Raw genomic sequence first — 15876 nt, forward strand, 5'->3', positions numbered from 1 at the left:
ATTGCTTGCAAGGAATTCAGGGTTTGAATCAAAGCATATTTTGCATTATGAATAGACACAAATAAGCCCTTAAAAGTGTGTATCTTGTACACAAATGAATTCATTGTATGTAGAATATAATCATTCGGGGAGGAGTTAAACAAAAATTGGTGGATTTTATTGTAAATTATCTTACATTATTTGGCTTTTTATATGGGTGTCTATTATTTTATATCCGTAGACTAGGGATAGAAATGTGTGTTTGCAATGTACTTTGAAAAATATACCTTTGCAACAGCGTGTGTGACTTGTGTGCGTTTTTTTGACTGGATGAGAAGTTTTGTGAGTTACATCTAGATTTGGAGAGGGACCTGTATATAGTGCCTCATCAGGAAAACAATCTTGGTCGATTTCTGGCTTTAAAAGAGGTTGGCATCATTGCTGCCTTGCTTTCTCTTTATTTACTATCGATATGCTGGCTGGTGCTGGAGATAAGGACTCCATAGTCAAGGACTTTTCTTCATGGGTTTGTTAAGCTTGCTGCTTTTAGCTAGTTAGACATCTGAGTCAATTCCTGTGGCATCCTATTCTCAGACCATTTGTGACAAACTCAATGACATAAACCATAGACTAAAATAATAAAGTTCAGCAGTCCCTCGACTTTGAGTAATCACTGTGCCAGAGCTGGTTTGGACCAACTATATTTTTCTGAAATTCTTCAGGAATAGGGGACATATCTGCCATGCATTATGTTTTCACTCAGTAAAGCAGTTTCTCTCAGTTCAACCATGGAGACAGTTTCAGTAGCCCAGCTGCCCCCATTGTATTCAGGGATGTCTATTCAGGTCTCATCATGTAGAATTTTCATTAATCAAAGTGTTTCAAATTAAGCTCTGGAATTTGGAATGGTTGCCACAAAATGCAGTGGTTTCCCTGAGCAAACGAAAATCCTCATTTTGCCTTTGGATCTATACCAGTGTGCAAACATGCATGATTTTATACAGAAAACAAATCATCTCAGTAACTTCTGGGAGTTGGACTTTGTGTGCAAGAAAGAAGCCTTGTGACTCAACAAATTATTTCTCTCAATTTGCTTTGGAAAGTGGACTTTGTGTCCTGCATGCACTTTTGTACATACAGGCCAGCTGCCATTTTGGATGTCAAAATGGCATCTGATGCATGTGCACTTTCTACCCTCGCCCCTGAGATCTACTCTGTGGCTTCTTGTTTCCCTCAAAATGACCTGGTAAATCCAACATTTGATTTCTGCTGCTGGCAACCCTTTTGTAAGCCTGGGGAAGTCTCTGTTACACTGGATTCCTTTACCGAGGGCTAGGAAATGTCGAGGTGGTCAAGAAAGGTCCCCTTTATTACGAGGAACTCATGTTGCGCACACCACATTGATAACGGCGGGATGGCAGCAAAACTAGGGCAATGTTGCAAATCCATATGTATCAAGTGGAGTCAATTATGTTTGGGATGTTACTTTTAGTGTTACAATCATTTAGAGTTTGTACATATTAGATCTTCACGCACGTAGAAAGATACAATATTAAAACTGCAATTGCAACAGCAACACAAAGCCATAAAATGGGGTGCTTTTTTCCACTGTTCACTTTTACACATGCCTTCTAAATGATCCAAAGTGAAGAGGTTGTTTAAAAGAAAATGCCAGGACTTTGAAGCGGTGTCGAGGGAGAATGGGTACGTGCATGTGTTGGGTGTTTGTGTGTGTGTGTTGTGTTGGGTATTTGTTTATGTTTTTAGATTGGAGTAGTCTTGGGTGGGGAGAGGGGTATCGGAGGGGGGCAGCAGGTGGTGGGGGCAGAGGGAGAGGAGGTTTGGGGGGTAAACCCCTCTAATTTTGAGTTAATCCTACCATAGTGGGAGAGGGTGTTGGGGGCCAAGGGAATGTTTTTTTTCTTCATTTTTTGGAGGACACCTAAAATCGTCCCAAAGAAAATCGGTCTTCTTGTTAGGCGACCTACAGAAAAATTTACAAATCACATAGAATCTTCTAAATAGCAGAGACATTCTTGACAGAAAGGAGAATTATTTACCTAGTAAGAAGGTCGTACAACAGGAAAAAGTTTACAATCCTTGCAAGGGAACAGATGTTATCTTGCCCTTTGTATTAAAATCTTTAGAGGGGGAATAGTCATTTGTTTAGTGATAATAAATATGAGGGCCGAGGCCAGGGTCTGGTGGTTATGTGTTTTTCCAGGACATCAAAGGCTGTATGTACCTGCATAACATAGAAGGTCTTTTAGAGGTGACAGGAGTCTGTGGAATTGAAATCACAATCTATGGTTCAAGGGAAATGCTGTTTATGCAGACCTTCATCTGTTTGCTAAAATACGTCAGCAAAACCATGTAAAATCATACTTAAAGTTAAAGGTTTTAGGCCATTTATTGCTAGAAATTAATTGTATGTTCAGAACCAATGTTTTATCATGTACTGACGTCAGGGCCTACTACAACGAATCCCAAGAAGAGGTGTGTTTTAAGTATGATCTAAAGATAATAATGAAGATAAGCCTGACCAATGAAAATCAAAGAATTTGCGAAAGATGGGATTTCTTTGAAGTGCTAAGGCACTTCACAATGGGGGCCAGCCTTCCGTGCACGGTAAAAAAGAAGTTTGCGGATGCCATATTGTTTAAAGGTCCATCTGCTCCCCAGAGACGTGGTGCCACAGCTTAGCTGTGCGGAATGATTTGACAAAGCACCACATCGGAGCACCTCAGGTTCACGTGAGTGCATGTTTAGGGATGTAAAGCAAGGGGGAAATAGGGAAAAAGGGGTTGTTCCTTTGAATTAAGGGGTTTGGTTTTGTTTCATTTTATGTGGTAAGGGTAGATTTAGAGTGTGGGTGTGAAATTAGTTGAGGTCACAGGGTTTGGAAAAGTGAATGTTTGTTGATAGAGTGGTTGAACTGTTCTGTGTTTTAAGTACTTTGTATTTTCTGCCTAGTTTGTTATTTTAAAGGTGTGAGGGGGTATGTTAACCCACTCGCTCAGTGTGAAGCTTGTCCTGATACCCTTTAGTTTGCTTGTCTGGTTGGCTGGAGCTTCACCTGAAGGTGAGGTGGTATCTTAGGGTAGGTCCAACCGTTGATACCTTTCTGAAGAAGGCCTTGACATTCTTTGTATTTGTTGTGCTGGCAGAGCCCCTCACCTCGATTTTCTTGGTTAGTCGAAGTACCGAAGGGAAACTTCCTGTGGTGAAAGAGCAGTTTGTAGTGCAGAAGGTTGTACTAGTGATAAAGAGATCAAGAGAAGTGGTGCAATAGTGGAAAGCATTGCGCCCCTCCTATGTTCGAGTGGTGGGGATATCTCGGAAATATTGCCTGGCAAATGTTTTTGATAAGATGCTGTCTTCTTGGATGAGTGAGAAGTAGAATTATGGTATAGGCAAGTACGGTAATGAATGTGAAGGGCGGCTAAGGAAATGGGTAAGGGTAAAAAGGGAGTTCTTGGGTGACCATTACTTCATGCTGCAGGTTCGGCTCGATATTCAATATTTGTGAAACTATTTTTTGAGAACTTGGGTTGGAGAATGGAGACTCTGTTGAATCATTTGTGCCATGTGTTGCCCAGCTAGAAGGCAAACATTTTAAAATATCATAGGGAATGGTGGTGGGAAAATGATAAATTCTTGGCCTATTGAGGAATCCATTAATACGGAGTATATTGGAATACCTGCATACCTTTTTAACTTCAAAGCACAAGGGCTTGAAGCTAGAAAAGCAGTTAAACATCTTGACATTATGGAGGATGTATAAAAAAAGCATTATGGGCCATAAAGTTTAAATTGTAGGCTAAGGGCCGAAAAAGGATGGTACAGGAATTTCTTCTTCACCACCCCCATGTGGGTGCTATCCTTCATCGCCCACAGAGGGGAATGCAGACCCTGAATTTGTACCACCATTTTCCCTAGCAGCTACTCCACTGGTTGCAAAAACACACATCCATCAGTTATGATTTCTAAGGACTAGGCTTTTGAGGAAAGTGGAAGGCTAACTGCTTCAATGTTTAGGGCTGCAGAGAGATTGAAAACAGAGAATGTGAAGGACATAACTCCCCCAACTGCTAGGTTAGCAGATAGAGTAAGGCTGGGGGAGCAAGAAAGAGTAAGACCGATAGTTAGAAGAGCTGAGGAAGGATTGGACATGAGAGAGAAAGAAGAGGTTAGGCCTCCACCTGCGAGGAAAGAGGATAACATGCAAATAGTGGTAGATGCGCAAGAATGGGAAGACATGAAGGAAGCACTATGGCTAGTGGAAGAAGAGGTACTGCTGTTACAGCGGCAGAGAGATGAAAAGCAGGAGACAGTGAGAATACAGGTAAGGGACATAGAAAGAGGAAAGTAGAGAAATGGGCAGGTTCTTGTTAGATTGGACAACTCGGTTATCAGAACGGTTGAGGTAGGCATGGAAAAACAGGGTTGCTGTCATGGGTAGAGAGGCTGAGCAGGGAGGACGGGAGATGGCACCATGTGGTAGTGCTTATTATGCTCCTGTGCCTGTAGAAGGGTTAGGGGATGTAGTAGCCAGAGTAGACGATGAAGTAGGAGAGGAATAGGATGTCGAGCAAGAAGAGCAGGGTGTAGGCACCCTACCTCCTGCTCCAGTAGCAGTGAGAGAAAGCACACCATGGAGTGATAGGACATGCCAGGTTATTCGCATGGCGGTAGTAAGTATTAGAGGAGAGATGGGGGAAGCCCAAGTTTCTGTTGCTCTTGAAGGATCCGGGAAGGGCGTATTTTGTCCTGTGGTCACACATGGACCAGAATAACTTGATGTAGACACTCCCTTCGCTCACTACAGGAGCAGGGAAGTGGATGTATGCATTGAGAAGCATACTGCCAGTGTCATGTTGGCCATAGGGGACATGTAGAGCTTATTCACGACTCTAATGGGGGAGCAATCAGGCGAACCTTGGAAGAGATTGGGGTATCTGGGAGTTCAGTTGGATACAAATACGCATGATTGAACAGCTTTTAATAATCCTAGGGCACAGGTATGGGGGCCTTGCAGATTATGTACCCCGATTCGCCTGATATCAATTTGATTTTAGCTAAGAGGGAATTCTCAGAAATAGGAGTGGCACAAATAAACAAAGAGTGTGGGACAGTATGGAGAAATAATTTGTAGTATCTGACATGGCTCAAAAACCAGAAAAACCTGTAGATACCAACACTTGGCCATTTTTCTTTCTGTTTTAAGGGCAATGGCACAGTGCCCGTTTTCACAAATGGGAATTGCAGCAACACTCCATGCATTGCAGATTTGGCTGGAGGTACAGCTGCCTTCTCGGCAACTTTTGGACCGGTGGACAGCATGCATACAAGCAGTACCTCCAGCCTGACAAGGTGTGGGTGCAGTCTCTCTACCCTTCATGTTCCCGTCCTTGTAATCCCTGAAGAGCACTTGATTTTGGGCCATCCAATGCCTGAAATTACATCTGTGTCCCCTTCGTCCCCTGTGCCCCTTGCGTCCCCTTCATCACTGTATAAGGACAAATCGGAGACTGTGTTTGATGCCGAAAATCCCAGACAATTATTAAAAAGTAAAAGATCCAACTACCTCTCAGCAGCATCATCACAGGCATTAGCAGACATTCCTGATCGATATGGCTGTTTAGCTACACAGAGACATTTTTTACATCCCTCTTGGCACCAGACGTCCAAGCAGCAGCAAAAGCAAAATGGCTCCAGGTGACCACGTATGAACTCTTGCTCTTTGTGAACTCTTCCAAGTCAGCGTTTAGTGCTTTTTGTCACTTGGATCTGATATGTCCTCCTCTTCTAATGGAGACACCGTCTCCCCTTCCTCCCCTTCCTCCTCACCTGTAGATTTCCACTTGGGGTTCGGCTTCTTTCTCCCTCTCGGGACCGGTTTCTCCTTTTTTTATGGAGATAGGGCCGGCCACGGAAGGAAGCCACGGTGGCCACTAGAGTCAGTGGGACTATGGCCTATCCTCCATGACCGCCTGGAAAGTGGGGAAAAAGCCTTAGGCACAAAAAAACCCAACGAATGCTAGAACCGTTTAGTGGCTGAAGTATTCTCTGAATGAAGCTGGCAACTCTTCAGAAAAGATGAGTGGTCACAAGTAAGTTTCTGCAAGATATGACTTTGCAATAAGGGAGTAACAAAAGAAATGGCAATGACGCCTGAAAACAACTGAGAGGAAGGGAGGCAGAATGTAAACGGAAATGAGGAAAACGAAAGAAGGATAACAGGCAACAGCCAAAGTGTAGTAAAAGAAAAGGGAAGGCAAACGCTGGCAGGCGAGAGAAAGACAAAAGAGGGAGGAGCTGAAGACGGGAGGTGCGTTTCGACAAAACTCAGGAACAACGAAGAGGAAGGAAAGAGACACAAGGACTTAAGCAGTTGAACGAGAGGGAAAGCAGGCAGATCACCGCTAAGGAGAAATAATCGAGAGCGATACAACACAGGAGAAAATCCAAGCAGTTGCAACGCTTCCACTGTCAGGAAGGAACTGGTGAAATACTTCCAGCGGAGGTCACGTAGTAGAAAACAACTAGACCGACACAAATGACGTAGGCAAAACCTAGTGGGAAACTTCAGTGGAGGCACCTTTTTCATCTGTCCCAGACTCGCCACCTACCTAAGGGCATGACACTATTAAAGGAGATTTACGGGCACTGAGGCACATAACTTTGCAAAGCAGCTATATACTTGACATTTTTGACAGCAATGGACGGCTGAGTATGATGGACAATTGGGAGTACCTGCTATACATTTGTGCCTCCCCATGACAGTGAGAATGGCACACTCACAAGAACTATTGCTGCTGTGCATAAACTGAACATGATCATGGAAACTGAGGCTGGGATCACCAACAACTCATGGATTTATGTTATTTTCATGGGAACCTCCCTGGTTGATCTTTGGTATGAAGATTCTGATGCCTATTTTTGTCTTTTTACTTATTCTTTTTTGTTGCTGCCAATTCATTCTGTGTTGTTGCTATGCCCAGCTGCCAACAGGTGCAGCCATCATGATCGTAACCCTGTGCAAGTCTGGTGCCACCACTGCTTCATCCCATATGTGTACTCAAACTGAAGCTGTTTCTTTTACTCCACCAAATTGGAATGCTTGAGTGGAGCGGCATGTAGATTGTGCAAATGGTGAGGGGACAAGTTGTGTTGATTCAGCTGTGTATGCCCATATTGAAACCGGGGTGAGAGATGGTTGTAGAGATGTTCCCAAAGAGAATGATTATGATTTGTTAGTTAAAGTATTAACTAAAGAGGGGAATGTCAGGGTAGTCAATGAGAGTCCCTTTTATTACAAGGAATTCATGCTGCGAATGCCACATTGATGACGGGGAGGTGGCAGTAAAACTAGGGCTATGTTGCAAATCCATATGTATCAAGTGGAGTCAATTGTAGATGGGATATGTTACTTTTAGTGTTACAATCATTTAGAGCTTGTACATATTAGATCTTCACGCATGTAGGAAGATACAATATTAAAACTGCAAATGCAACACGAACACAAAGCCACACAATCAATGGCTGTTTTCCATGGTTAGCTGTTACACATGCATTTCAAATTGCAGGGACATTCTTGACATAAAGGAGAATTAGATACCTAGTCAGAAGGTTGTAGAACAGGGCAAACTTTGCAGCCCTTGCAAGGGAACAGATGTTATCTTGCCCTTTGTAATAAAATCTTTAGAGGGGGTTAAGCATTTGTTTAGTGATAATAAATATGAAGCTCGAGGCCAGGGTCCAGAAGTTAAGTGTTTTTCTAGGTCATCAGAGGCTGTATGTAGCTGCATAGCTTAGAAGGTCTTGTCGAGGCAACAGGAGTTTGTGGAATGGAGATCTCAATCTATGGTTAAAGGGAATTCCTGTTTATGCAGACCTTCCTCTATCTGCTAAAACTACGTCAGGTCTTAGGCCAATTATTGCTAGCAATGAACTATGTTTTCAATACCAATGTGTAACCATGTATTGATGTCAGGACCTACTATAGCGATTCCCAAGAAGAGGTTTGTTTTAAATATGATCTGAAGTTAATAATGAAGATAAGCCTAACCAATGAAAATGGAATAATTGGGGAAAGATTGGATTTCTTTGAAGATGTTTTATCCAATCATATTTGGGGGATGGTGGGGGGGTCAATAGTAATAAAGTAACTGGGAGTGTTTTGAAATTGTTGCAAAAAGTATATAAACTGCCAACTGATGTTGAACTGCTGAGACTTGGGTTAGTTGGGTCCTACAACAACATCTAACTACTTGCTGGGTCTTTTGTGCAACTTCATTTACATGTGTTTTTAAATTGATTTCCCTGATTTCCCTCTGCTGGGCTGTCATTGTTTAGTTTCCCTCGGTAGAGGGGACAATTGATACAATGTATTGGTGCAAGCTTTAAAGAAATACAAAATAGCAGTGTCTTTGTTTAAACCCACAAGCAGAAACTGAAGTGGCGCCATCTCTTTTCTATAACTACAAACTGGGATTCTAAACAGGCAACATTTCTCCTTTTCCCATCTACTTTTTTAAGAAGAGGGATTCCTGGCTCCTGTGACTCTGGGGGTCCCTAGTGGAGATTTGTCGTGGCACAAATTGGCAGGCACCTGCCCTAAGAAGGGCTGTCTTGTACAATGTCACAGTCTCTTTTCTATTGGATAGCACACAATCAGAAGCATTTGAAAGTGCGTTTGGAGTCAGCCCTAAAACGTGCAATAGTGCAATGCTCCATTCAATTATTTCTCTTTTTTGACATCTACCTCAGACCACTGGCAGACCTCATCAGTTCTTGCAACCACTGTTACTTCATCTAAGGGGATGACCACCAGGTACTCCTTAGGCTCGGGCAACTCAAACAAAATCAACCACCAGCTGCAATCGTACGATGAAAGTTTCAAATGAATGAACATCTACAGACTAAAATTCAGTCCTATTCAAACCAAGAATATTTCTCTCAATCCATTATCCCGGACAATTTGGAGCTCACCTTTAAGTTTCAAACATTGTTTCTTATCCCTAGGACAAATCAACCTGTTTGCAATAAATCACAAAATATCATGCCATTGTCTGAATTTCATCCTTGAAAAATTCCAGAAACACATACCAATAAGATTACTGAGATAATCTGAAACAGGAATTCTGGTTCCACATCAAATTTGTCTCACCAGGAGAGATGGATGCGCCTACTCAGTCCAAGCCAGCAATTTCTGGCACTCTCTCCCAGCTAACATCCACAACTTCAATGACCACGTAGCCTATTGGAAGGGACTGAAAACTTGACTGTTCAAAAACACAGATTATTTATTATATATCTTTCTTTGTAATAGCAAGATGAGTATAACAGTGAACTGCGCCAATTAACAATGAATATAACCAGTTGATTATAATTTTAATTTAATTCCACAGCCTGACACGTGTTTCGAGCAAAGCTTTTTTTCAAAGGCTTAGATCGTTGTCCAAATGAGTAATCAATACTGCAGATTAAATAAGGAACAGTTCCTGAACTTGATTTAAATTGCAAGTGCAATGACTAATAAGGTTTCCGTCCTTCCGGCAACAGCCGTATCCAAGGGTCACAAATCCAAGACCTCTGCATGATCACATTAAAATGTCGTTTTGAAGTTTTTGTCTTAGTTACTTGGAGTGGAAACCTTTCTTTGGAGTGTAGCACCTATATTTCTGTTTAATGGTGTCCTGTTAATACACCCTTCCATTATATTGTCTAGTTTCTCTTTCCTATCACCTTCTCCCTAAACCTCCACTTCCTGCCTACAGACTAAGGTTTGGCAACACAATATGCCACCTTTCGGACAAGGCCAGGCAATGTAAGACTACTACGGTGGTGATGGGCGCAGTATAAATATTGGATAGCATAACCTAAGGGACAGGAAAATGCCTGCATTCTTGATTTCACTACTATTTAAGGGGTTTGATATGATATGATATTATATGATAGGTTATTTATATAGCGCTTATACCCAATGTGTTTCAAAGCGCTTCAAGGCGAGGGAGGGAACAAGGGAAAATACAATGACATTCTTACAGGCCATGAACAGTAAGGATGTGAAATTAACTATCATAATCGGCCTGATGACATTTCAGATAGTGCAAGAGCTAAGACATAGATAAGGAAGGGAGGGTGAGAGTGGGAAGGAAATGGAAACAGACATGCGACTACCATACTAGGCCTGATGACATTTCTGGTAGAGCCGGAGAAAAACAAGAGGTGGGGGGGGTGCAGAAAGGTAGGGGAGGAACAAAACAAGAGACTATCATACTAGGCCTGACGACATTTCAGATAGTGCAGGAGGGGTTGTGAGGAGGAAAAAACCAGTAAGGGATGAGGGAGGAGACAGACGAGGTTGCTATCATTCTAGGTCCAGGGACGAATTCTGATAGAGTAAGTGCATAGAAGAAAGAAAGAGGAGGAGATAGGAAAAGGGAGAAGGGCAAGGAGGAGAGAACAAAGAGTTAGCAGTCAAAAAGAGTGGAGAAGCAAGAGGGGAGAGTGAATACAATTGCAGAAGTCAGTAGTAACACATAATGTTGCAAGCCAGGATACAAGATGAAGATTGGAACAGCATGATTCAGGGCCACCATGAGTACAAGGTGCAAAGGAAGTCCAGCATGAGAGTTGCAAAAGGGTGATGCACCGTGAATGAATGAAGCCCATAAAGTCAAATCCAGCATTGGCCACAAGATGGTGATGGTGAAACCAGAATATATTAGGACAGACCTCTGCAGAAGTAGGCTTGAGGGGGGTGTGGGGGGGAGCAGGGTAGAAGAATCAAGCAAAACAGGCAACACCTGTGTGCGAGAATGGTGGGGGCACAAGGGAACATTACGGGGGGACCAGAGGGGGTAGGGATGGCCTGTGGGGACAGAGGGAGTAACACACGTTGGTGCATGCTTACCTGCTGTCTGAGCAGGGGGTCGGGCTCTGGGTCCTCCTGGTCTGAACAGGTCCAAACAAGAATTGCCCTTTTCTTCATCAGCCCTTCGCTTAGGACACCCGGGCAAGAGACGCCCTTGATCTAATAGTTAAGAGTAGGAAGGAAGAAGCAGGGCGGCTAAGAAGGTGGGTGGTGCTTAGGCCAGGTGACCTATATCCACTTGCACCTGCTCCCCATCTGCAAAGGAAAATAGGCTGCAGGGCTCCTTAAGTAGGGAAAAAGAGCGGCAAACAGGAAGGCACCAGGTGGGCAGGGCTTGCTAAGTGGTGGAAAAGAGTGGCAGGCAGTAAGGCACCAGGTGGGCGGCGCTTAGGCCAGGTGACCTAGATCCACTTGCACCTGCTCCCCATCTGCAAAGGAAAAGAGGCTGCAGGGCTCTATAAGTAGGGAAAAAGAGCGGCAAGCAGGAAGGCACCAGGTGGGCGGGGCTTGCTAACTGGCGAAAAAGAGCAGCAAGCAGGAAGGCACCAGGTGTGCGGGGCTTGCTTAGTGGTGAAAAAGGGCAGCAAGCAGGAAGGCACCAGGTGGGCGGGGCTTGCTAAGTGGTGAAAAAAAGCGGCAAGCAGGAAGGCACCAGGTAGGCAGAGCTTGCTAAGTGGTGAAAAAGAGCAGCAGGCAGTAAGGCACCAGATGGGCGGGGCTTAGGCCAGGTGACCTAGATCCACTTGCACCTGCTCCCCATCTGCAAAGGAAAAGAGGCTGGAGGGCTCCTTAAGTAGGGAGCGGGGCTTGCTAAGTGGCGAAAAAGAGCGGCAAACAGGAAGGCACCAGGTGGGTGGGGCTTGCTAAGTGGTGAAAAAGAGCGGCAAACAGGAAGGCACCAGGTGGGCAGGGCTTGCTAAGTGGTGAAAAAGAGCAGCAAGCAGGAAGGCAGCAGGTGGGCGGGGCTTGCTAAGTGGTGAAAAAGAGCGGCAAGCAGAAAGGCACCAGGTGGGCGGGGCTTGATAAGTGGTGAAAAAGAGCGGCAAGCAGGAAGGCACCAGGTGGGCGAGGCTTGCTAAGTGGTGAAAAAGATTGGCAGGCAGGAAGGCACCAAATGGGCGGGGCTTAGTTCAGGTGATCTAGATCTCTGTAGAAGTTACTACGCCATTGCCTCCACAGAGATCAGCCTTGACTATCTCTACTTGTTGCCAAGAGGGGATCTAATGGTCCCTGGCACTCATGCTATACCAAGTAATATAACCATCTGCAAAGTACAAAAGTGTATGTGTGTGTATGTGCGTACACGTACGTGTGTGCAAGCATGCCAAAGGAATTGAGGTAAATGTCCAACAGTGTACCCTTGGCAAGGATGATTATGTATGCCACCTCAATTAAAAGCAACAAAAAAGAAGATTCTAGTGCTTTGTGTTGTTTCCATAGAACCAGTACCTTTAAAAGTGTTCAGGTCACATTCTTTTCATTTCATTTAACAGATAAATAGTAAATACAATTGGAGTTACATGGGTGTCTGGATTCTGTCTCCCCCCCCAATACATTTCAACACGTCACGAGCAGAATCTGTTTTGTTAAAACAATTTAAACTTATAGCTTGATTCCTCAGCTCCAACTAGATATCCCTAAGGAGGAAAGAAATATGTTCCAGTTTTATCCAAGGAATAGCTAGGGGGGACTTTCCCTATCCTGGCCCACTACTTTCCTACAGTTGCTAAAAAGAGGTGGACGCTGTTGGGAGCCAACAAATGTCTTTATTCATGTTGCTAGCCCTCGGTGTGACTTATATTAAAAATCACAGCGATCATTGGTCCAGAATTCGTTGGTCCAATTATTGATGCGTACTTTAAAAAACAATGAATAATCTTTGCCAAGCTTATATATTGATTCCTTATGAGACAGGTGGATCAGGTCATCACCCTGAACCTATGTTTGTCAACCAGTTTCAGCTGGGGAATATAGTTTGCCGCTTTCTTCAGGACTATAGAGATATTATTGGCACTCTATACGTTCATATGTGGACAGTAATAACAGTTCTCTGTCCTTCAATTTCTTTGTCTGGATCCGACGTGTTCCACTTTAGATGGGACATCTCATCTAAATATCAGCTCCCTGCTATAGGTTTAAATTGTTTTAACAAAACAGATTCTGCTTGTGACGTGTTGAAATTTAACAGATAAACACTGCACCATCAGGTCAAAGTCTATCATTCGGAGAAGTCAACCAATGCTTAAATTCATGTCTAGTATTCAAATCAAGAACATCACGTTGATGACAAAAGCAACTCAAAGTTCAGAATAAGTCACATTTGATGTTAAAAGGTGTCATTTCCAGAAGAAGAGTGTTTTCTTACTTTCTTTAAAATGAAGCTGCCCATAGTGCACGTCCCTCAAGGGATGAGCGCCGAAAGCGCCGAAAGCGCCGAAAGGGGCAAAAGCGCCGAAAGCGCCGAAAGCGCCTCACCTTGATTCATGAGATCTTGTATTTGGGAGACATTAATGTTGACATATCACAGACACAAACCCAGATATCTGAAAGATAGAAAGCAATTGTTCCCTACCTACCATTTTCAGTGAAAGACCCTTTATATATCGAGAAAGCGCTTTATGCTGACTTCACGAGACCCACAGTCCTTCCTCCTTGGTCTCGCGTGTGTGGGCTGAACTCTTCTCATCATTCTACTGTACTGTGTAGCACCACTAACCAATCAGCAGCTGTACAATTCCTTTTCCCATTAACCAGTTCATAAGCATTCAGTCTGCCCTCACGCCCCACTGTGAGGATCTTATTTCAGACGCCACCCACCGTCCAAGGGCCAAGAGCATGCCCAAACAGGATGCTACAATAAAAAAGAAAACGACTCTAGTCAAAGCATAAAGAAATTGACCATACAAACATAAAAATTCAACACGCTTTCCCGGAGAGGTACAACTAAGTTGGGAGGTTCCGTCACAATTCCTAGCGGCCTCCACCAAGCTATGCACTGCAAAGACAAGCTTTTCACTGAGTATATTTTTTAAAAATACCTTTCAAACTTACCTAGCATCCTACGGGTGGGTCACGTTCCTTAGGAGGACACTGAAGCAGCAGCCGTGCGATGAGCGTACACCTGGAAAGCGATATTGTGGGCGGGCATGCTGCTCCACTCCTGATGGAGTCCTACACCATCGGCAGGTAGTTGTATGCTCTTTGTTCTTGGCGGGAAGACGCATTAAGAGGCTGCATTGGCCTGCGTAAGACACAATATTATTAGCGCGTAGTAGTTACAGAGCTTTTCAGAAAACCTGAGCAACAAAGCATCACATGGGTAAAGGGCATGCAAATGATTGATGGCATAATGCTTAAGTGCCAGAAAATCTAAGTTTTGATTTGGAGCCTGGACAGATTGCCCCATTCAGGGTCTGGAAACCTGCTGCTCGCCAGATGTTTGGACAATGACTCCCATGATCCCTCACCATTGACTGTGTTGGCTAGGGCTGATCGTAGTTTTAGTCCAAAACATCTGGAGAGCCAAAGGTTGCAGACCCCTGCTCTGTCCTTGTCCTGTGAACACAGCGGATAATCTTTTGAAGTACCTCAACTCAGACTCTACCCAAAGGTTCTTATCAAGAGAACACACTCGGCGTAGCACTTGTGGGGTGAATGATGCAATGCAACACTTTAGGCAGTACAGAATGAGATGGACTCCTCACACCACACATGATCCAAAACCACACTAGCAGTACTCATAGAGAGGCACACACAGCGACATTGTCAAGTGCATCGCCCCCTGCAGAGTTTATGTTAAATGACTATCATTTTCGTTAGCCATTTGTGTGCAACCATTTCAAAGAAAGTGGATTGAAATTCTAATCTTTACTAGGTGAAAAAGAGCAAACACAAATTTACTCTAGTTGATGCTTTGGGAAAATGTCAAAAAATGTAGAACCTCGCAAAGTGTCAGAGAAAGAAAAATGGGGCTAAGCAACGTTGGCCTCCTATCTTTTACCTAAAAGGCGCAGCTCACAAGTGTGGCCTGCGTGAAGTACAATTGGAGTATGCGGTTATTCTGAGGTCAAAGGGCTGCGATATAAGAATGTGAAAATACATGGCAACTCAGTCATTTAAAAAGATATTTCTGTAAAACGGTAAGCAGTTTAACATCAATTCCTCCCTTCAACAGGAAGCCCTTGGAGGCGTTTTACATTAGGGTTCAGATAAGGACATTTGTATAAAACAGGAGTGATAAAAGTGTACTGAATCGAGAATGAAAATACATGTCGCTGGCATGTTTGTATTGTGTGTGTTCTGAAATTTAAATGCGCAATGTGCATGTTTTTGACATTTAAATGTGAAATCGGCTTAAGTGACAAAGGCTGGCTGCCCCATTTGGTTTGGCAGGAGTGATGAATACATACTCTGGCCAATAGGGGTTTCCAGGTCCTCAACCTCAATAACAGCATAATCAAATGTAGGTTTTGTGTGAGGCACTTCACTAGGCTGGGCAGAGTGAAGGCCATTGAGAATGTCTGGCTAGCTCACCTTGTTAATGGGTGGACTAGGAACCAAAACTGGCCCTGGAAATATTTTTTAAGGTGGCCCCATATAAGACAATGGGCCTCATTACATGGAAGGCGGTAAGGGTTAACGGTCACCGGTAATGCTACTGGTGACCGTTAACCCTTACCGCCTTATAAAGAGGTCCCTTTGCGGGTTGGTACTTTAACGCCTGCTTTTAGCAGGCGTTAAATAACGAACCCGCAAAGGGACCTTGGTGCTAATTACGGTACCGCAATTTGCGGTACCGTAATTAGCGCCTTCCCCATTCCCATTATGCCCTATGGGGGCAAAAATGGGAATGGGGAAGGGCCTTGGTGAATGGCGAATTACCGCCCCCGCTCACCTTGGAGTAGGGCGGTAATTCCGCCATCCACCAAGGCGGACACAGTAAAATGCCGGCGGCAACCATGGCGCAAATTATGCCATGGTTACCGCCTACCGTGTAATGAGGCCCAATAGGAGAG

General features: G+C 43.9%; 1 long non-coding RNA gene across 2 annotated transcripts in view; it reads right to left on the reverse strand.

Moving 5' to 3' along the window:
* LOC138569068 (uncharacterized) overlaps positions 1 to 15876 on the reverse strand; it is a 1405462-nt gene that overhangs the window by 1126503 nt on the left and 263083 nt on the right. For both annotated transcript variants that reach the window (XR_011303100.1, XR_011303101.1), the window contains exon 2: positions 13913 to 14102. This is a non-coding gene — a long non-coding RNA (uncharacterized lncRNA). The remainder of the gene's footprint in view (positions 1 to 13912; positions 14103 to 15876) is intronic.

The sequence above is a fragment of the Ambystoma mexicanum genome, chromosome 2q, assembly GCF_040938575.1.
Source record: "Ambystoma mexicanum isolate Mex_15411 chromosome 2q, UKY_AmexF1_1, whole genome shotgun sequence".
In the NCBI taxonomy this organism is placed as follows: domain Eukaryota; kingdom Metazoa; phylum Chordata; class Amphibia; order Caudata; family Ambystomatidae; genus Ambystoma; species Ambystoma mexicanum.